The sequence below is a fragment of the Hemicordylus capensis genome, chromosome 2, assembly GCF_027244095.1.
Source record: "Hemicordylus capensis ecotype Gifberg chromosome 2, rHemCap1.1.pri, whole genome shotgun sequence".
In the NCBI taxonomy this organism is placed as follows: domain Eukaryota; kingdom Metazoa; phylum Chordata; class Lepidosauria; order Squamata; family Cordylidae; genus Hemicordylus; species Hemicordylus capensis.
Window position 1 is genome coordinate 418,409,477 of NC_069658.1, and position 22,500 is coordinate 418,431,976.

The window sequence follows — 22,500 nt, forward strand, 5'->3', positions numbered from 1 at the left end:
ACTCTTTGGGGACAGAGGAAGCCAAGTAGATGTTAACTTTGCTTTCCTGTAGCACTGAACTATAAAAGCTAATAAATAAAGACATTCAACAACAACAACAACAAAAACCTAAAGAATATTCCAAACCAGAAATCAGCACTCCACTTCTGTGTTGTGACCCCTCTTGCTTTACTGCTTTAACTCTTCTCCATCCCAGTATCATTACACAAGAAGAGGAGGAAGTCAATCGATCTTACATGTTTACATATTTACGTACTGTGACCAAAGCAGTTCTTTGTATGGTTTAAAATTGTTACTTCTTCTGTTGGGTTTTTGGTTCATATTTTGTAAGTGGCCTCAGATCATTTTGGAGAATTGAGACATTTATCTATTAACAATGGCCAAAAGGGGAAGAAAACGCCCTCTCCGGCTTGGTGGAGCCCGTTCTGCTCCGTGGTTTTCCTCGGAGCTTAGGGCAATGAAGCAACTCGGACGACGGCTGCAGCGACGCTGGAGAAAGAGTCGTCACGAATCCGACCGAACACGGGCTAGAGCCCATTTTAGGGACTACACCGTGGCGGTGGGGGCGGCGAAGAAATGCTTTTTCTCCGCCTCCATTGCGTCTGCTCAGTGCAGACAAACAGAGCTGTTTCGTGTGGTGAAAACCTTGCTCCACACATCCCCCCAGACAATGGGGGAGGAGTCATCTACAGCTCTTTGTGATCGGTTTGCCTGTTGCTTTGCAGATAAAGTCGCTTGCATCCGTGCTGACCTGGACTCCAGAGTTTTGGCAGTTCCGGCAGACGTGCCTTTGGTACCATCTGGTCCCGTTGTGTTGGATTCTTTTCGGTTGGTGTGGCCTGAGGATATGGACAAGATCCTGGGCAGTGTGCGGGCGACTTCGTGCGCTCTTGACCCTTGCCCTTCATGGCTAATAAAAGCTGCCAGGGAGGGAACAGGCAGATGGTTGGAGGTGATCGTTAATGCTTCATTAAGGGAGGGCAGGATGCCATCGTGCCTTAAGGAGGAGGTGGTAAGACCTCTATTTAAAAAGCCCTCCCTTGATCCCTCCAACCTGGACAACTATAGACCTGTGTCTAACTTGCCCTTTCTGGGCAAGGTGATGGAGCGTGTGGTGGCGTCCCAGCTACAGAGGGTCTTGGATGATACGGATTATCTGGACCCTTTTCAATCTGGCTTCCGCCCCGGGTATGGGACTGAGACTGCCTTGGTCGCTCTAGTGGATGACCTACGCCGGGAACTAGACAGGGGGAGTGCGTCCCTGTTGGTTCTGCTGGAACTCTCGGCGGCGTTCGATACCATCGACCATGGTATCTTCCTGGGCCGCCTCTCGAGTATGGGAATCGGAGGCACTGCGTTGCAGTGGTTCCGGTCCTTTCTAGAGGGGAGGGTCCAGAAGGTGGTGCTGGGGGACTACTGCTCGGCCCCGTGGCCGTTGGCCTGTGGGGTCCTGCAGGGTTCGGTCTTGTCCCCCATGCTGTTTAACATCTACATGAAGCCACTGGGAGAGGTCATCTGGGGATTTGGACTGAGTTGTCAGCAATATGTGGATGACACTCAGCTCTATCTCTCCTTGTCATCTGATCCTAGGGAGGCGGTGGATGTCCTGAATCGGGGGCTGGAGGACGTGATGGGTTGGATGTGGGCTAACAAACTGAAATTGAATCCGGATAAGACAGAGGTACTGTTGGTCAGTAGGAGAGCCAATCGGGATGAGGAGATTTTACCGGTTCTGGATGGGGTTGCACTCCCTTTGAAGGAGCAAGTACGCAGCTTGGGGGTACTACTGGACCCGGCTCTGCTTTTGGAAGCTCAGGTGGAGGCGGTGGCCAGGGGTGCCTTTGCACGGCTTCGGCTGGTGCGCCAGCTGCTTCCCTTTCTCGAGAAGGCAGATCTGGCCACGGTTACCCACGCCTTAGTCACGTCGCGGCTGGATTATTGTAACGCGCTCTACGTGGGGCTGCCCTTGAAGAGTATCCGGAAACTGCAGCTAGTGCAAAACGCGGCAGCGAGGGTGTTATCCAGAGCTGCCCGTTGAGAACATATCACCCCCATTTTGAAAGAGCTGCACTGGCTGCCGGTTCGTTTCCGGGTCCAATTCAAGGTGCTGGTTTTGACCTTTAAAGCCCTTAACGGTTTGGGCCCGGGGTATTTGAGGGACCGCCTGCTCCCAAGAGTTGCTGCCCGCTTGACAAGGACATCTGAGGGGGCCCTGCTCCGGGTGCCGACAATGAGGGAGGCCCGGCTTTCGTGCACTCGGGACAGGGCCTTCTCTGTTGCTGCACCTAGACTCTGGAATGCTCTCCCAGTGGCCATTCGTTCCTCAGACTCCATCACGGCTTTTAGAAAGCTTTTAAAGACTTGGCTTTTTACCCAGGCTTTTGCATAATCGTTTTTACTGCGGCTTCTCTGTGTTTTTATCTGTTATCTGTTGTCTTGTTTTTATGCCTGTGTTATATGTTTTTAGCTTGATGTTTTTATTGCTTGGTGTTTTTATTGCTTTTATTGTATGTTTTAATTTTTGTAAACCGCCTTGGGGTTTTCTTTTAACGAAAGGCGGTATAGAAATGTAAAAATAAATAAATAAATAAATAAATAGAAGAATCAGCAAGGTCCAAAACATGACAAGTCCCAAAGGGATCTAAAAATGTTGATCTCTAAAAAGGATCAACAAAACAACAGACCCCCACCCTCTAAGTATCCAGTTATTAGCTGCCACAGAAACTCTCAGAAGAGCATCGCTAGCAGAGAAGGCACAAATCTGGCCCCTCATGCGGGGGGGGGGGGATGTGAAGCAGCAGGGTGGGGAGGTCAGTTCCTGAGAGAAGCGGGCAGGAGCAAAAGCAGCTGGACGCAGCTCAGCACCCACAAGTGAGCGCCACTGTCAGCAGCAAGAGAACAGGCAAGATGTTGAGGGAGGCGCTGGTGGAGGAGGCAGTTGTGGAGGAGGCAGATGGCAGGCACTGCTGGGACCCCAGCAAAAGCAAAGGAAGAGTCGCCACCATAGGAGCTCGTTGGTGGCATGGTGGTGGCTTGGCCATGTAGAGCAGGAAACTGGGACCTGGCTTATTTGGCCAGTGTACACTGCCACTGCTATCTCTGTGGGGCCTGTCCAGGTGTGGGGCCCAGAGCAATAGAACCAGTTGCCCCGCCCTAAGGATGGGCCTGAGTGCAGAGCCCACCCTGAGTCACCAAGGGTCATACTAAGGCTGTTAAGACTCACTGCTTACCATCCGCTGATGAATGCTGGCTGCTGCTGCACAGAACCTGGCAACGCTCTATGTGACGGCAATCTTAAAGTCAGAAAGAAGCAGGGAGCTATAGAATTGTCTCGAACATCCTGGATACTTGCATAGCAATGGAAGGATGAGGGAGGTGCGAATGTCTCTATAGAACATACAGTGGAGGAGGACATGCTCGGTAGTTTCGATCTATCCTGAGCCACGGGGCATAGCCATTCTACAAATGGAGTCCTTCTATAACGGACTTCTAGCACTGCTGAAGGGAGGCCATGACAGCGAGCCAGAGTGAATGCCCTTCTGTGTTTTGGAACCTCCAGTTGGGTGAGGCATGCTGCTGGAGAGGAAGAATATCTAAGTCCATCACTGCTATGAAAGTTCAGGACCCTGCTGAGATCGGTTTGGCGTTCAATGTCTATAATGCGCCGTTTGATGGTGGCTTTTGCCTGGTCGTAACCCATTCTAAACAAGGTCAAAGGGGAAAGACCCAGGATATCTATTTTCGTCTTGACTGTCCGAATCCAGTTAGATTGGTAATCATCGCACAGGGTTAAGGGGGGGAAAGACCAACTGGGCAAAAGAATAGTCTGAGCCAGTAGCAGAGGATGGTCATCCACACCCTAGCCTCCAGCTTGATCAGGCCTGTCTCCAGGCGTAGAGTGGCATTGGAGAAACTAGGTACTTGGAGCACTGCCCGCAGGAATTTAGTCTGTACAAGTTCCAGAGTCGCAAAGTTGGGGAAGGGGCCTAGTTGGGCACCACAGCGAAGCGAAGCTAGCAGCTTGGCTGAGAACAGTTCAAGAACTGTGGGTATATAATGGCCTCCTCTCATCCACAGGAATTTGAGAATGGCAGAGGAGCTTCTCTGAGCAATTAGAGCCACATGTTCCCCAAGAGCTTTCCTAGAGCCACCAGAATAAAAAAAACCTACCCCCAAGTATTTGAAGCATGAAACTTGCTCAATCTTATGTCCCTCAATCAGCCAAGAGTGGATCTTGCGTCTCCTGGCAAATGCCATGATTTTAGTTTTGTGATAGTTGATTTCCAGGCAGTCCTCCCTGCAGTGCAGCATCAGGGCCCTCGGTGCTCTTCTAAGGGCAATGGGAGTCCTTGAGAGGATAGCTGCATCATCTACATATAACAGGATGGCAATGTGTCTCCCAGCAAGTTTTGGAGGGTGGAAATCAGGATTGCTGAGCTGGCCCACCATAGAGCTAATGTAAAAGCTGAAGAGGAGTTGGGCCAAATGCATCCTTGCTTGATGCCCTTCTGAGTTCTAACAGCTTTTGTGAGGAGGCCTTGGGGGCTACATCTCACCTTAAGTGATGTGTCTACATGGAGGGTGTGAAGAAGATATAGCAGGTGCTGGTCAATGGAGGAGGCTTCCAACTTCTCCCATAGTTTGACACGTGAGATAAAACTGAATGCTGCCTTAAGATCAAAGAAGGCAGCATAAAGAGAGGTCACCCTGCAGGAGGAGTATTTCCTGATGAGGTGCTATAGAACTAGGCACTGATTGATATTGGAGTGCCCTTCCCTGAAACCCACTTGTTCCTCAAGAAGCTTTTCCTGTTCCAGCCAGTCCCTAAGTTTCCCACATAGGTGTCTCACATAAAGCTTACTAATAGTATTGAGCAAACTAATGGGCCTGTAATTTATGGGGTCATCCTTCCTGTCCTTTTTAAATATGGGGACAATGATCTCTAACCTCCCCCCCCCGCCCCGTCCTTGGGAATCTGGCCATTCATGTCAATATAGGTGATGAGTGATGCCAGAATAAGGGCCCACCAGCCCAGATTGTTTTTAACAGCCTCCAGCAGAATAAGGTCCTCCCCCGGAGCCTTCCCTGGTCTTAACTGGGCAACTAGACTGTGGATCTCTGAAGTTGGCCTGTGCTGGAGTATCCTCAATGGCACAGGCAGGGCTTCTGCAATCAGCAGCAGGGTCTTTGTATAGATCATGAAAGTATTTCTCCCAGATCCCTGGGTGAATGTGACAATCCAAGTGGTTGGACCATAGCTGGGAGAGTGCTTTGTAAGTCACCAAAACATGGCAGAATCTTTGCATCTAATGGCCTGAATGAGACCCATCCAAGCATCTTTCATGGCATCTCTTTTCTTACAAGCCAGCAGGAATTTGTACTGTTTTTTCTGCTGAAGGAGATTCTGCATGGCCAACAGTCCAGAACTAGATTTATAGATAAGTGGTGGCAAGGGCTTTTTTGGCATTAACACAGTCCTTTTCAAACCACAGCTTGGAGGCCTGCTGGTGCTGTACATGTGGTTCTCAGTTCTTATGAGAGAGGAGCTGCTGTAGTTCCTGGACCAGGGCATTGTAGGACTCCAAGGGTTCAGCAGCAGGGTCATTAGTTAGTAGGGGTGACTGAATGCGCTGCAGGTGGTCAGAGGCAAGTAGCTCACTTAGCGCTTGATCCAGCTGTGGGGACCATTTAGCATGGCAAGATGCTCTTCCCACCAACGATATGAGGGATTATAACGATTCTCTGTGTGAGACTGGTGAATGAAGGGCTTTGAAAGGAGCAAAATTGGGAGATGATCACTGTCAGATTTGGGGGTAACCTCAAATCTCTCCACCAGAGGGAGCAGGTTCCCTGAGGTGATAAAGTAGTCCATCAGGCTCATTCTGGAGCCAGCCAGATAGGTAAACTTGGCGGGATGGTCATATTCAAGTAAGCTGTTCAAAATGAAGAGGTTAAGTCTGGTGGTCATTTGTCATGCCTCCGTCCTCAGATAGCGAAGAGAAAGGGGAAGCTGGCAACCCAGCAGCTGCAGGGCAGAGCCCGGCTGTCAGCCCACAGCAGATACCTGAGGCAGTTCCAGTCGAAGCTCCTGGACAACCGGGACCATCAGAGGTAGCAGAGACAGGGAATGGAGAGCAGAACACTGAGATAAACAACAACAAAACTCCTTTGCTGTCTCCTTGCCAGAGAAGATTGATGAAACGCCAACAACAGGTGGATGAACTCAAGAGTTCAGTAGTAGGCGGCTACTTAGCAAACCAGATAAACCATGAATCAGTACCAGCTGGCCAAAGGTGGAGAACAATTAAGCCAGGCTATAAATTAAATCTGAAGACTGCAGCCAAACACTGATAAGCAACACGTCACTGTGAGCCTGCTTCCGCCAAGCCTCAAGACGCAGAGGGCCCTCCAGCTTCCAGCAACCTTGACTGACCGTGTTTTCGAAGCCGGACAGGCAGGCTCCTGACATCATTAGATTCAGGAAGAGACCTGCATAATTTGACCTCTGGTCCTTTGAAAGGTAGATAAAAGAGAGCCTGTCTGCCTCAGGGTTGGGTGGAGAGGCCCTCTTTTGAGTATATAAGGTATGGTCATCAGGACCCAGCCTAGCACTGAAATCACCACCCATCACCACATATACATTAGGAATGGAAAGGAGGAGGTCTGCTGCATAGTTTTCAAGTTCAGTCCACACTGATCTGAACTGTTGTGGAGGGAGATACAGTAAATGTTAATTATCAACAGTTCACAGTGGCTGAATTGAATCAAAACTGCCATAGCATATTGCTTGAGTGGTGGAAGCAGTTTTGAGGATGCACGTAGAGAGGTAGCAACAAGCACATCCAGGTCGTCTTTGCATCTGCCACGGCCTGCCCCAGGTACGGCTCCAACTGTATATGAGTGAAATCCATTGAGTAATAACTGCACAGTCGTCCAGGATTCCTGAATCAGAATAATATCGTGGCAGGTGAGATAGTCTCTGAAGGAGGGGTCTGTGACAGAGGAACCCCGCCTGGTGATATTCCACGATAAGAGGGTGACTTTACCCTGGTCTACTGGGTGTCTTTGTGTAGAGCTGTGAAGCAGAGGTTATGTGAGGGGATCCTGTGATGTTGACAGTTCCACACAGGACTGGTGGGGCAAGCATAAGTCATGAAGGGAGATAGCAGGTGGAATGCTTACAAGTTCCTGGGCACCCACATCTGTGGACATTGATCTTCCCTGGCAGGAGATCTCTGCAGGGTGGGTCGGAGGTTCCTATGTCTCAGTCAAGCCACCTGGAAAGATTAACACGGTAAAGGCATCAGAGAGGGGGTTGTTGTCAAGGTGAGTTCCTGGACCCATGCCTTGTGTGTCGGTGTACTCTAGGGTTACAGAGAGGGCCTGGGTCAATGGGGGCAATGCGGGGACCTCTATCTCTGTCAATCAGCCTACTTTCAGGCATGTATGCACCCGTTGTTGCTTCTGAGGTGATGATTGCCCCGAAGGAATCCCGTCCTCTGGAGGATCATGGCTCAAGTTGGGGGGGCAAAAGAAACTGGGGGAGCAACATTTTCTCTGGGAAATCCAGGGTAGATTGTGACTAATTAGGTTGAGGAGATGATGGGGGGGGGCGCATGGGGACACTCCCCTGAGGTGGTTGCTTCATACTAACAGAGGCTGGCTGAGACTAACAGCACAGTGAACTTGTCAAAATATGGGTCACTGGCAAATAGCATTCCAGGGTGCAGGTTTTGCAAAGCAGCAGTCTCTGGCAGAGGTCCCTCACCCACTTCATGACTCAGGAGGCTTGCACGTGTGAGGGAAGGTTCTTGGAGGCTGTTGGGGTGTGTGGGCACCTTTCCCCCCAGGGTGGGGTGTTTCAGACCAAACCCTGGCCTTTTACTAGTGAATCTTAGGAGGAATGCTTGAAAGGTGCAAAACATCTAAGCAAAGCAGAAATGTCAAAAAATGGGAGTACACCTCCTTCTTGGAAACCGTAGCACATATCAGCCTTCAATTTGGGGGACAAAATACTCTGGCTACCAATGTCCAGGTAAAGCAAGGAGCCAAACACCTAAGCAAAGGAGAAATGAGAAAGGGTGTGTGTGTTCTTGTTTCTCAAACATCCTGGCACTTCTACATAAAACTGGGGTGGTATCAAGCCCTAAGAAGAGCTCATCATCAATCCTAATGGTCTACCATCCCTGGAAGCTTAATTCCATTATTTCTTACAATAATATATAGAGAGAGAGATTTTGGTGGTTTACCATTATTTTGTAGGGCCATTATTTCCTATGTAATGATGCATTGTTTATGTATTTTATTTTACTTCTATACCGCCACATACCAACTTCTCGTGGTGGTTTACAAAACAGACAATAAAATCAAAAGTAAAGCCAGGGCATAGGGACCATGAAGCAAGGGGAAACTATTGTCCCCCAGGCACAAGGGCCGGGGGGGGGCTGCCAAGGCACCCCCTCTCCCTCAGCCAGGGCAACCCTTTCCTTCCCCCCACCAGGTGGCGAACGAAGCACTCACCAGCTGGGAGTGCAAGGCATGCCCCTCTCTTCCCTAGCCACTGTTTCACTGAAATGCTAGCTGTGCTGGGAGAAAAAGCCCAGCCAGACAGCGTTTCACTGAAACGCTGACTGGGGAAGGATGGGACCCACTCCCAGGCACTAGCCTCAAGAAGGCAGGTAAAGGAGCTCCCATTCAGTGATTCCACGAACCACTGACTGCGGGAAAGAAGCTCTGCTGGGGCTGACGGGCCCCGTCCTTGGAATTAGCCCCACCCTTTGCGGCTGACACAGGGGCCGTGGCTTGGGGCACACCCACACTTTGTGGGCACGATTGTAAAGCCATAGGGGTGGGAGAGTTGCCAAAGGATTTCATCCTTCAGCCGCAGCCAAGCTCCCTACCCCCCTGATTAAAGCCAAATTAAAACAGTTATGAAAGTTTTAAAATAATTTAAAACCACACTGGACTGATTCATTTCAGGCTGCCATTTGTATCAGAGGAACAATACAACTATCTCTTGAATCAGACTAGATCTGATATTTTGATCCATGAAAGGCCCTACTAATCACTCCCATTCTGGTTGGAGTGCTGCTATATCTACAGTATCAGTAACAATAGGTTGGCTGTAATGAATATAGCCAGATGTTACTATAGTGTTTTCATCATTGGTACCCCTTCTTCCAAGCAAAACGCTTCCCACTGTTTTGCACCACTGTTTTTTAAAAAACCAAACACACACCCAAATCCTCTCCCCATTCCTTAACCCCTGTCAAACCTCCCCTTTGGGAAGTGAAGCATCTTCCTTAGTTGGAGTTTCCAACAGAAAAACTATGACCAATGATAGAACATCAGTTTTCAAACTCTGCTACAGCAAGCCTCCCTTGCTGGGGTTCCAAAGTGCAAATGATCATTTAATTAAAGGTGTTTCTTCACAAAAAATGAGGTCTCTCTTTGTATAAAGCAGGGTTTCTCAACGTGTGGGTCCCCAGATGTTATTGGACTTCAACTCTCATAATCCTCAGCCCCAGTGGCCTTTGGTTGGGAATTATGGGAGTTGAAGTCCAATTACATCTGGGGATCCACACGTTGAGAATCCCTGGTATAAAGGAAGATGTCCAAGAGGAATATTTACTCCCCATAAGTGTGCTTTATGTGACGTTTCATGGGGGCTGTAGGCCAGACTCACTCTGGAAGGGCCTTGGTGAAACATTTAAGTGACATTCAAACATCTTGGGGAGATGTTCTATTTCACCTCTGTTTCCATTCTTCTGGTTGTGGCTTCAAACAATTCCAAATTCAAGGAGCATCATTTCTCACCCTTGGGACTCTCTCCAAGGCTGGAGAATGAGATAGGCTTAGTAAGAGAGATCAAAGTAATCTGAAACAGAGATCATTGTTCATCCCACATTACCAGCAGTGAAACTGGTTTTGCAGTTTCTTCTGTAATATCAAAAACCTACAAGAAGCAATAATGCGGCAGAATGTGTATGTCCCATGGGAAGTGATGCCTCTCACAAACCATCTTCAGCACTTAAAAATCTTGCTGTTTTTGTCTTCAGTTCAAGAAAATTTGGAATAAATAGTCAAGGATCAATCAGAGACAAGAAGTTGTGATGAGCAATCTGAGGGGTGCCCATTCCCAACACTGTTCCGGACCACACCACTCAGATCAGCAGATGCCTTCCTTGGTTCAGGACATGTGGGCCTGTTGATGCCTCATAACAGACATTGCAGTCCTGTGGACACTTACTTGGGAGTAAACCCCATTGAACATAGTGGGACTTACTTCCAAATAAATATGCATAGGATTGCATTGTGAATCTCTCCTTCACTTCAACTTGATTGATTTATAGAGGGTCTCACTGCTTTCAAATTCTGCTCCTTTATCTCTTAATCATACCTTTCATAATCATCTCCTCCTCCTCCAACACATGCATGTTTATAACATGCAACATCTTCACTGTCTACTAAGTGCACCTGCTAGAGTAGGTTCATTCCTATGAACACTCATGCCACAATCAACAGGTTAGTCTTCAAGGTACCACGGGATGCTTGGTTCAAATCCCAGTCATGATAAGCATCATCAAAGCCCATTTCCCACCCATTTCCACACTAGATCTACAGGAAAACAGTGGAGTTAAGAAGAAATAATTTGTCAAAACTGCAGGTGGGGGAATCATTGTCTGAGACTCTTGGAGGTAAATACAGGCATCCAGCTCAAAGGGAGATTATGAGAAGTATCAAGACAGAAGTAAAAGAGTGAGACAGGAAAATGAGTGAGAAATAACAATGAGGTAGGACACATTACCTGGGGACCAAAACCAGATCATGAACAGTCATAAACAATACCTTCAAAAGCAGGTGCTTCCCACAAATCCAAGGTAGGGATAGTACTGATTTTCTTCCTCTTTTTTAAAGTGAAATTCCAAGTGGATTTCACGGTTCCTCCCAGACAAAAACATCTGGGAATTTTCAGGGGAAGCTAGACATGTTTCTGTAAGACAAGTGAAATTTCTCAGGGTCTTTCAGCACATCCCTAAGCCTGCTTCTGCTTACTATTCCTGCCCCTCATCTCTCTTCAGAGCTGGTCCTCCAAAAGTCATCAAATCCCCAACCAGCCTATCTGACTTTGGCTAGGTTTTTTCTTTTTTTTCTTTTAATGGCTTGGCATTTTATACAGAAAGCAGCTGAACTTTTCTGCAAAGCTGTCCTATTTATGAATCCCTAGCTGTTTCCTAAAACCTGGAGCACTATTGACAGGCAACATCGAAATGTGGACAGGAAAAATCTTGTGCTGGAAGAATCCCTCCCTGCTGTAACCTCTCAAGCATCCAACCAACTTGTTTTACAGATCAGTTTGGCTCTGTACATTTCATTTAACCAGCTAGACATTTACCTTATTGCCTTGCACAAAAACAGCCGTCAAAAAATCCGATAACCATGAGGTGTTGCAAGAGCGCATAATGCCAACACGCTTTTAACAGCCTGGTACATGAGAGACTGAAAGATGGTTTGATGAAGCATGGTAAATTCTAACAAATTACGAAAAACAACAATGGCATAATATCCCTGATACTCAGTGGGAATTACATATGTTCATGTTTGTATAAATGATGCATAATACACAGACACTTACCAACCTGTATACCAAACCGGGATGAATTCACATGCTTGAGGGAAACTAGTCTTTTTTTAAAGAAATAAATTATTTTGGAGCTGTAACGCCATACAGTTGCATGCCACAAATGGTTGCAATGCTAAACGGAATGAATATAATACTGTGGAAGTATTACACAGTCCCATGAACCTTTCAATATATAGTAAATCAACAATAACCCCCCTCCCTCTGACATGGGGTCCCATTTTACAGATGGCAAAACTGAAGCGGGTGGGGGGAGATTTAACTTGCCTCCAGCCAAATACTTTAAGCAAGATACACCACCGGATCATAACTGCCACTTCCACACCTCAAACAACAAAGTCCAGAGATATAGGAGCAGCATGACCATAGTAAATATTGCAGCACGGAATTCACTGCTACTATCTACTACTATACTAGAATTGCAACCCATTCCCTGCTACTATCTAAAAAGAAGTGCAGTACGGAACTCAGTCTGATAGTGACACAAACTTTTTCCTTTCTCCAAATGACTTGGGAAGTTCCTCAGTTTCCTTACCTTGCGACACCACAGTTTCCTTCCACCTTGTCTGTAAAACCTTGGCCTTTTCAAGGGGGTGAAGGGCCTGCAGCAGTTTCAAACCCAATTTTCCAGTTTCTCTGCACAAGATGCTGTGCAAAATACACGAAGTCAAAAGAAAACAGAAGTGCGAGGGAGAACGATAGAGCTCTGAGAACCTCCACATGGTTCCTGTTGCTAGGGGAACCACTCCCTTTGTCTGCATAAGTTAAGAATGGCTGCTTCACTGTCGAAGCTGACTCTCAAGTACTACAAACAGCAACAGCAGTGTCAGAAGGGGAAGGAGACAATGGCTTTGTGTCCAAAGAGCAAATAATCATTTCCCAAAGAAAAAGGTGACTTTTTGTGGGGCTACTAGAAGACCCACTCTTCTGGGAGCTGCACGGCTTGGACTTTATCCGGGCCTTCATCTTGGAAGGACCCCAGTCAACTGATCATCATTTGCTAGAGGCCTTTCAGCTGCCACTGTTTTTATACAAAATAGTGTTGCTGTGGAAAATTTGGCAAAATGTATCCTCTGGTCTTCCATGAAAAAGAGTGGAATAAGACAGCCTCGTGTGCTATTGGATTGCCAAGGGACCCCATCTCTGTGGCTGGTCCACTGTCAGGCTTCAGGTACTCTGAATTTTGGCCTGGGAGATGTGACTATCTGTCCAAATGGACTAGAAGGAAGTAAAAATAGGTAGGGGCCAAGTACACAGGACAGGGCCTTTTCTGTTGTTGCCTCAAGGCTCTGGAATGTTCTCTCTGTGAGTGTCCGCTCTTTAACGTCTGTGGCTGTTTTTAAAAAACAAATAAAGACCTTTTAAAAAATTGTTTCAAGGTTTTATCCCTTAGAGGCTGCCAGGTTTCTCAGCTTTCTCACTTCTGTTTATCTTTTTATTATTTTTTGTGTCTATGGTTTTTAATGTTTAACTGATTTTAAGATTTAAAATGTAACTTTTATTGAATTTTGTTGTATTTTAACTTTTGTAAACCGCCTTGGGATGCATTATGAAAGGTGGTATAAAAATGGAATAATAAATATATAAATAAAGTTCATGAACAGCAAACAAAAATCAGAGGGACTGGAGGGAGTTGCATCATCCAAACCAGGCAGGGATTAAAAAAGCAAAGCAGCAAAGGGAAGGAAGCAAAGGGGGGTGCTTAGGCCAAGTCCAGGGCTGAAGAAATCCACTAGTCTACTAGTCTGTGACATGTGAAAAATGATGCCTGATGAGTGAAAAAGTCCTGATGAGTAATGTACCTAAATAGCCATTGTGGTGTAATGGTTAGAGTGATGGACTAGGACCAGGGAGACCCGAGTTCAAATCCCCATTCAGCCATGAAACTAGCTGGGTGACTCTGGGTCAGCCACTTCTCTCTCAGCCTAACCTACTTCACAGGGTTGTTGTGAAAGAGAAACTCAAGTATGTAGTACACCGCTCTGGGCTCCTTGGAGGAAGAGTGGGATATAAATGTAAATAATAATAATAATAATAATAATAATAAATAGCTTGAGGAACCATCTGACGAGTAAAATATTTTGTCTGGCTGATAAACTGAGCCAACATTTCTTCACCCCTGGCCATGTCCTCACACCAGAGAGAAGTTGCCCAGAAGGAGCGAGCCTTGAGACTAAGTCTTTATAGAGCTTCCTGGCTCATGAGATCAGCTGACTGAATGCTCAGGCAGGTACCGTACTCTAAGCGGCACCCTCAAAGCACAGGGCTCAGGCTGCCTGGCTTGCAGCAGAAACAGATGGCAAGTACCCACTGAAAACTGAACAAAAGAAGCACCTTTTTCAAGTGGTGATTCACTTTGTTTAGCAGGGGAAGAGCAACTGGCCCTATCCATCCCCAGCACAGCATCCCTTCAGTGGCTGTTTCTGGTATCTGTCTTATGTTTCTTTTTTAGATTGTGAGCCCTTTGGGGACAGGGAGCCATTTTATGTATGTATGTATTTATTTATATTTATGTGAACTTCTTTGGGAACTTTTGTTGAAAAGTGGTATATAAATACTCATCATACAGGGGGGAAGAAGACAGAAGGAGAACAGCTTGGGTGGGGCACTGACTGACTGCTGTCTTTGCCCCTGCCCCAGCTTTCCTCAGGTGTGTGTAACATCTCCTTGGGCTGCTGCTGGGGCTTTGGCTGCTGCTGCTGCTATATAGGGCAGGCTAGCCCAAGGGCCTGGGGGAAGAAGACAGAAGGAGAACAGCTTGGGTGGGGCACTGACTGACTGCTGTCTTTGCCCCTGCCCCAGCTTTCCTCAGGTGTGTGTAACATCTCCTTGGGCTGCTGCTGGGGCTTTGGCTGCTGCTGCTGCTGCTGCTATATAGGGCAGGCTAGCCCAAGGGCTCTCGTCCTTGTGGCTCTCTGCCGTGGGGCGAGCTGCCTGAGGACCAGAAGATCTCTCTCCTTCCGCCCTGAAGAGCCATCTTCTCACAATTAAGAAGTCAGCAGGAGACTACGCAAGCCTGGTTTTGTTTTGTTTTTAATTAAGCCAAGAAGCCGTGGTGGGTTAGTCTGGGGAGATGTGTCTGGGGGAGCAAAAAAGTGGGTCTGGAGCGGGGGCGGCAATATCACAGGTAGCGGGCAGAGGGAGGTATGGCGGTGGGAGTTGGGCAGGCCGTTACAGGGGGAAACGGTCCAGGCAATTGAGGCCTGTTCCTTTTTCCGGCCCTTCTCCCAACCCTCTGACCCTAGGGAGCTCTGGGAACACTCCTTCGAGGATTAGGGTGCTGCTGCTGAATGCCAGGTCAGTTAACGCAAAAACATCTCTCATCCACGATCTGATTGTGGATGAGCGTGCTGACCTGGTATGTGTGACGGAGACCTGGTTGGATGCGCTGGGCGGGGTCGGTCTCTCTCAGCTTTGTCCTCCAGGTTTCCAGATCGTGCAGCAGCCCCGCCTCGAGGGTCGGGGAGGAGGCGCTGCAGTCATCTTTCGAGAGACCCTCCCCGTTTCCAGGTGCCCGGTCAGGCAATCTCAGAATTTCGAGTGTTTGTCCTTGAGGGTGGGCCTCCGAGATAGGCTGGGGATTCTGTTGGTGTACCGACCACCCCGCTGCACTTCAGTCTCCCTACCTGAGCGGGCGGGGGTGGTCTCGGAGGTGGCCTTGGGTTCCTCCAGGCTTATTGTTTTGGGGGATTTCAATGTCCACGCTGAGGCCCCCCTAGTGGGTGCGGCTCAGGATTTCATGGCCTCCATGGCAACCATGGGCCTGTCTCAATTGGTATCCAGCCCTACCCACGTGGCGGGACACACTCTGGATCTGGTTTTTGCCGACCGGGAAATAAATGATCTGGAGGTGGGGGAATTTGAGACCACTCCCTTGTCATGGACAGATCATCACCTGGTGGGGTTTAGTTTGACTGCTCCGTCTGACCTCTGCAGGGGTGGTGGGCCGATTAAGATGGTCCACCCCCGGAGGCTTATGGATCCGCTTGGATTCCAGACGGCCCTCGGGGAGTTTCCAGTGTCCAGAGCTGGTGACCCTGTCGACGCCTTGGTTGATCTCTGGAATGGAGAGATGGCCCAGGCTGTTGACACGGTTGCCCCCAAGCGCCCTCTCTGGCTTATGGAGCCCGTTCCGCTCCTTGGTTTTCCTCGGAGCTTAGGGCGATGAAGCAACTCGGACGACGGCTGGAGCGACGCTGGAGGAAGAGTCGTCAGGAATCCGATCGAACACGGGCTAGAACCCATTTTAGGGACTACGCCGTGGCGGTGGGGGCGGCGAAGAAACATTTTTTCTCCGCCTCCATTGCGTCTGCTCAGTGCAGGCAAACAGAGCTGTTTCGTGTGGTGAAAACATTGCTCCACACATCCCCCCGGACAATGGGGGAGGAGCCATCTACAGCTCTTTGTGATCGGTTTGCCTGTCACTTTGCAGATAAAGTCGCTTGCATCCGTGCTGACCTGGACTCCAGAGTTTTGGAAGTTCCGGCAGACGTGCCTTTGGTACCATCTGGTCCCATTGTGTTGGATTCTTTTCGGTTGGTGCGGCCTGAGGATGTGGACAAGATCCTGGGCAGTGTGCGGGCGACTTCGTGCGCTCTTGACCCTTGCCCTTCATGGCTAATAAAAACTGCCAGGGAGGGGACAGGCAGATGGCTGGAGGTGATGGTTAATGCTTCATTAAGGGAGGGCAGGATGCCATCGTGCCTTAAGGAGGCGGTGGTAAGACCTCTATTAAAAAAGCCCTCCCTTGATCCCTCCAGCCTGGACAACTATAGACCTGTGTCTAACCTGCCCTTTTTGGGCAAGGTGATGGAGCGTGTGGTGGCGTCCCAGCTGCAGAGGGCCTTGGATGATACGGATTATCTGGACCCTTTTCAATCTGGCTTCCGCCCCGGGTATGGGACTGAGACTGCCTTGGTCGCTCTAGTGGATGACCTACGCCGGGAACTAGACAGGGGGAGTGCGTCCCTGTTGGTTCTGCTGGACCTCTCGGCGGCGTTCGATACCATCGACCATGGTATCCTTCTGGGCCGCCTCTCGAGTATGGGAATCGGAGGCACTGCGTTGCAGTGGTTCCGGTCCTTTCTTGAGGGGAGGGTCCAGAAGGTGGTGCTGGGGGACTACTGCTCGGCCCCGTGGCCGTTGGCCTGTGGGGTCCCGCAGGGTTCGGTCTTGTCCCCCATGCTGTTTAACATCTACATGAAGCCGCTGGAAGAGGTCATCCGGGGATTTGGACTGAGTTGTCAGCAATATGCGGATGACACTCAGCTCTATCTCTCCTTGTCATCGGATCCTAGGGAGGCGGTGGATGTCCTGAACCGGGGACTGGAGGCCGTGATGAGTTGGATGTGGGCTAACAAACTGAAATTGAATCTGGATAAGACGGAGGTGCTGTTGGTCAGTAGGAGAGCCAATCGGGATGTGGAGATTTTACCAGTTCTGGATGGGGTTGCACTCCCCTTGAAGGAACAAGTACGCAGCTTGGGGGTACTACTGGACCCGGCTCTGCTCTTGGAAGCTCAGGTGGAGGCGGTGGCCAGGGGTGCCTTTGCACGGCTTCGGCTGGTGGGCCAGCTGCGTCCCTTTCTCGAGAAGGCAGATCTGGCCACGGTTACCCACGCCTTAGTCACGTCGCAGCTGGATTACTGTAACGCGCTCTACGTGGGGCTGCCCTTGAAGAATATCCGGAAACTGCAGCTAGTGCAAAACGCGGCAGCGAGGGTGTTATCCAGAGCTGCCCGTTGAGAACATATCACCCCCATTTTGAAAGAGCTGCACTGGCTACCGGTTTGTTTCCAGGTCCAATTCAAGGTGCTGGTTTTGACCTTTAAAGCCCTAAACGGTTTGGGCCCGGGGTATTTGAGGGACCGCCTGCTCCCAAGGGTTGCTGCCCGCTTGACAAGGACATCTGAGGGGGCCCTGCTCCGGGTGCTGACAATGAGGGAGGCCCGGCTTTCGTGCACTCGGGACAGGGCCTTCTCTGTTGCTGCCCCCAGACTCTGGAATGCTCTCCCAGTGGTCATTCGCTCCTCGGACTCCATCATGGCTTTTAGAAAGCTTGTAAAGACTTGGCTTTTTACCCAGGCTTTTACATAATCGTTTTTACTGCTGCTCCTGGGTGTTTTTATTTCTTGTATTGTTTTATGCCTGTTTTTATGTGTTTTTATACTCTTGCATGTTGTTTTTATTGTGTTTTTATTGTATGTTTTTAACTTTTGTAAACTGCCTTGGGGCTATATTTTAACGAAAGGCGGTATAAAAATGGAAAAATAAATAAATAAATAAATAAATAAATAAAATACAGGAGAACCTCGGTATTCACTGGGGTTCCGTTCTAAGTGATTGCCATGGATACTGATCCCACAAATACCGAGGCATTAAGTGAATGGGATTGCGGGGGTTATGTCCCAAAGGGCATAGAAAATTGCAAAAAACCCAGGCAAAACACATGAAAAACCCCAAATAAAGTGCCCTTCCATGCTCTGTGGTTCCCAGTAGTCCAGCAATGCCCCTCAATGACTTAAATCCATCATTTTCTTTTAAAAGGAGCCACAAAATGGATCCCAAACACAAAATGGATCCACGGATATGTGGATTTAACCCTTTTTTGCCAACTTTCCCCCACATATACCAACCTAAGGTGCCAATTACCCAACCGTGGATATGTGAAACTATGGATGTTGAATCCACAAATAATGAGGTCCTCCTGCATTTGTATCCATAAGGTTGATGGCTGGGAGTACATTTCCACCTGAGAATAGTGGCTTGGAGAGGGGGTAGGAGAAGCACTTTTGATCAAGAACACCAGGGAAAGGGTTAAAATATCCTATCCCAGCATCATGGCCCCCAACCCAGATTGCTCCTCATGCCTCACAGCGAGAGGCGTAACTAGGGAAAACGGCGCCCAGGGCAAACACTTAAATTGCGCCCCCCCCAGCACCCAGAGCCTTTGGATGGATTAAAATAAATAATAAATACCTAATTTTTTTTTAAGTCTCTCTCCTAGCAAGAGAGAGCCTGGCCCTGCAGGAGGCAGCCGCCTGCTGCCGTGTGTCCTCAGTTGCTCAGCGCAACTGGTGTTCTGTGGCATACCCACTATCTTTGAACGCGGAGGTTTATATATGTTATGATTAATCACCACTGAGAGACCTATCCAATCTAGCTATAATATTTTTAAACTCTGCCTCCACCCAAAAGGTCTCAGTTCCTGGCTTAAATGACTTCCTATTCTCCCCTGCCTGGCACTCCATTCCAAAACATGATGTATGGTGCCTCTCATATTCCATCCCTTGCGTTGTTGTCTCTTCCTGTCCTCCCTGTATGTCCTATTGAATTAATACACTGGACTTACTTCTAATAAATATGTATTGGACTGACTGTTAACTATTTTTGGCTGTTAATTATTTCTGGAAGTGGAAGTGTTGGGGAATCAGTAGTTTCTACACAATACTAAAGAGCATTTTCAAGTTCATCTTTAAATGTAACGCTGCCACATCAGAAGCACTTATCCATGCAGGTGCTCCATATAGCTGGCATCATGTCAAAAAATGTACTGACCTGCGGTGACTGCTAGTATGCATGGAAAATTTGCTACACATGACAAAACATGTCTAACTGGACACCAGATCGCTAATGCACGAGCATTTTATGCATGGCATAAGCACTTTTCAAATCCAAACTAGCTCTGTGAAGGACCTACCTACACAGGTAAGTGCTCTTCATGTGACAGCAACCTCCTAAAATGGGGCACAGAGCTACCTGTGACATGCACGCATGCTGTTAAAGAAAGCAAAACACAGCCATTTTTACGAGTTTTACATTCGCATTACAGGCGAAATTAAGCTTCGCACGTAAAAAATATTTTTAATTAGGAAAAGAAATGATGAGGCTGATTTTTCCTTAAAGAAAATAAGGCAGTGTGCGGGAGAAGCACTGTCTGAATATGCTAAACAACGTTTGTCTTGATGGCTTTCCCATTCCCAGAAATCTTGAAGCTGTATCGAGAGTCATGGCTCCAGGCTGCGGTTTCAAGAACAACACATGAGTGATCGGATTTAGAGGGGGTTTTTTGGGGGGGGGAATGCCCCCGCTGCCAATGTGCTCTGCTAAGAGTCACAACGAAGCGCATCCGCTGAAACCACGCGTTTGAGCGACAGCTTTGCCCTACCGCCAGGCGGCTTCCCCCCACCCCATGTGTGACTCTCAGCCCTTGGAATTATTCAATCAGTGTGGTCTTGCTGACTTCTTAGGGTCGTCAAACCGTGTGTGTGTGTGTGTTTTTTTTTTTGAACTAGCTCTGCTCTCCGGGCGCAAGCAGGATCGCGCTCTATTGTCTTCTGCGAGCAAGCATTCAATTACACGCCCTTGTCTGGCGCAGAAGTTTGAAGTGTTTACCCACCTAAAGACCGCGATCTTGTCGCCTTGTTGTGCGCTGCTTCGCCCCTCCAACTCCAGCGAGGCGACCAAATGCGAGGGAACCACTGTCCTCCCCCCTCCCTCCCACTGCAGATCTCTCCCTCGGGAGATTTGGCCTGAGAACTGCCTGGGTGGGAGGTGGGATCGCTCCTTCATGCAAATCGAGGCTTTGCTAGGGAGAGGCAGCAGCCGCGCTGGAGGGATCAATCAGGCAGAGGGAGCATGCATTGGAGGGGAGGCGGGTTGCCCACAGAGGGAGGGGGCTGGATCATTGGCAGTTCATGGGGGTGAGAGATGCTCTTGCACTGGATTACTGTAGTCTGTTATTAAGATTCCGGATCAGACATAACACCCAGGGGACAAAAGCTACACAGCCCGCGTGGAGTTTGTAATGAAGGCATCACAGCCGGGACAGACCAACGCCAATTGATGGTTGAAGTTTCCATCCGCCCTCCCTGCAAATTTTCTATCGCCGTTAGGATCGGCCGATCTAAAGCAATGCCCTCCTTTTCTGCAGGAAGCAGATTCAACACTCCCAAAGCAAAAGAAATAAAGTTATTTGTTTGTCCGACGGGTTCAACGTTTTATTGCCACTTTGTGCTTTGCCAGAAGCGTCCTAGCCCTAAAGCGCGCACGCCACGCGCGCAATCCTCACACTGACTCGCGCGAGGGCAACAAATTGCCACAGTTCCGCTTTCCATACTCTGCTTTCTGCCATTGCTAAGAAGCAGCAACAGTTGTACGCGCCCCACCGCATCAGTCATTCAAGAGAGAGCGCTGGCACCCAGGGGAGTCAGAGGGCGGTGGAAGCACTTCAAGGGGCTTGGGAATAATGTCCTGTGCACGGCGACGACAAAAGCACAAGGACTGGCTCACTCGGGGCGGGTAGGAAGGACACGTGGGATGGCAGTGCAGAGGAAGGCGCGGCCTGTGGCGGGTCAGGCCGGGGCAAGGCGCTTCTTGGCGTGGGACCAGGACCAGCCCGAGGATTCCCGCCCAATGGGGCACCACGCGCTGCAACGCCAAAGGAGAGAAGGGGAGCCTCGCCCGGCCCGCGCGCGGCAGCACTTACTTGCAGGCTTCGCTTGGCTTTGTCGGGGGGACTCCTGAAGAAGGAGGTGCGGGTGAGGCGAGGACAGCAAGGACCGACCCTTGCCTCAAAAATGGTGATCGGAAAGTGCGGCAGTGGTGGGCTTCCTTCCACCTTCTGCTGCTGCGAACAGAGGAGGGCGGGTGTGCACGCATGTGTGATGGAGCCTCAATAAATTTGTGCCTCTGCTCAACCCAGACTCTGAAGGTGTCCCTCTCTCTCCAAGCGGCCATGCCGCTGCTTCTTGCCTCTGCTGATCTTACGTTGCTTCAGCCTCTGGGGGACTTCATTCAGCTGCCTCAGGCGGTGGAGTGCGCGGAGCGGAGGAGAAAGACGCTGAGCGTCCGAACAAGCAGCCCTGCTGGAAAGCCGTGCACACCCATGAGCGGCTGCACGGGGCGCCCTCGGAGCGGTGGGCAGGGCAAGAGGGAGGGCAGAGGGAGACAGGCGAAGGCGCGCAGGGCCGCCCGGCGCCCTCCCTTTCCCCCGCTTCCTGCTGCTCGCGGCCGCCGCCCGCTGGGTTTCTCTGGTGCAGACGATTGGCTGCTCGGTCGCTTGGTTGGTCTGTGTGGTGGCGGCGGCGGCAAAAAAAAAAAAAAATTTCGCCGGCAAAAAAAAATTTCCCCCCAGAAATTTTCGGGGATTGGTGGGGGCACTTTTTGGCACCCCCCCCAGCAAGTGGTGCCCGGGGCACGTGCCCCCCCTGCCCCCCCTATAGTTACGCCTCTGCTCACAGCTACATACACCACTTTACAGGGTGGTGTGTGTTTGTGTGTGTGTGTGTGTGTGTGTGTGTGTATCTCCCCAAGTCTCAGCTGGTCTAGCCCTTAAATTACCTTATGCATTATAGAATTGTAAACACTGTCGAACCCAGTTTTCAGATCCTTAGGTACACAATCATTATATTGCTCCCAATGTAACAGTCTGAATTCCAAGTCAATTCTTCTTCACACAAATTCTATCCATAAAATAGATGCACAGACTTCAAGTAGGTTGGCTCCAGGAACAGGAGGCACCAAACTGCATCATTATGACCAGCAAGTGGGTGAATTAATCAAATTAACATAGCTTCCCTCTTCTCCCCATAAAAAGATTAAATTATAGAACTGGCATTTGGATTAATCATAATTCTTCTTCTTTGTGTTTAAATGAATAATGTAAACATCCAGTCATCACCACCAGTAGCATGTTGTTAGCCAATTAGCTGCTGTTCAGATATTTGAACTCAATAAGGTTATTCACACGACCAGAGTGGGGAGGGCTGGGAGAAGTCAGGAGCCTACCTGACTTCCACTACACCAGAGCCCGAGCAGGCTTCAATGCCCATGTGCCCACACAAGCAATGGGCTGATTG

The 22,500-nt window shown here is 49.2% G+C and overlaps 2 protein-coding genes across 5 annotated transcripts in view; one reads left to right on the plus strand and one right to left on the minus strand.

Annotated features, from left to right (window-relative positions):
* ANKFN1 (ankyrin repeat and fibronectin type III domain containing 1) overlaps positions 1 to 22,500 on the minus strand; it is a 376,151-nt gene that overhangs the window by 318,609 nt on the left and 35,042 nt on the right. Inside the window, exon 1 of one of the 4 annotated variants that reach the window (XM_053301928.1) lies at positions 12,177 to 12,325. The exons of 2 other annotated variants lie outside the window; for them this stretch is intronic. The gene's annotated coding sequence lies outside the window, so the exon portion shown is untranslated. Of the gene's footprint in view, positions 1 to 12,176; positions 12,326 to 22,500 lie in introns of those variants that run through there. One more of the 4 variants, XM_053301925.1, reaches the window with a different exon arrangement.
* TMEM100 (transmembrane protein 100) overlaps positions 1 to 22,500 on the plus strand; it is a 307,881-nt gene that overhangs the window by 43,964 nt on the left and 241,417 nt on the right. The window lies entirely within an intron of this gene.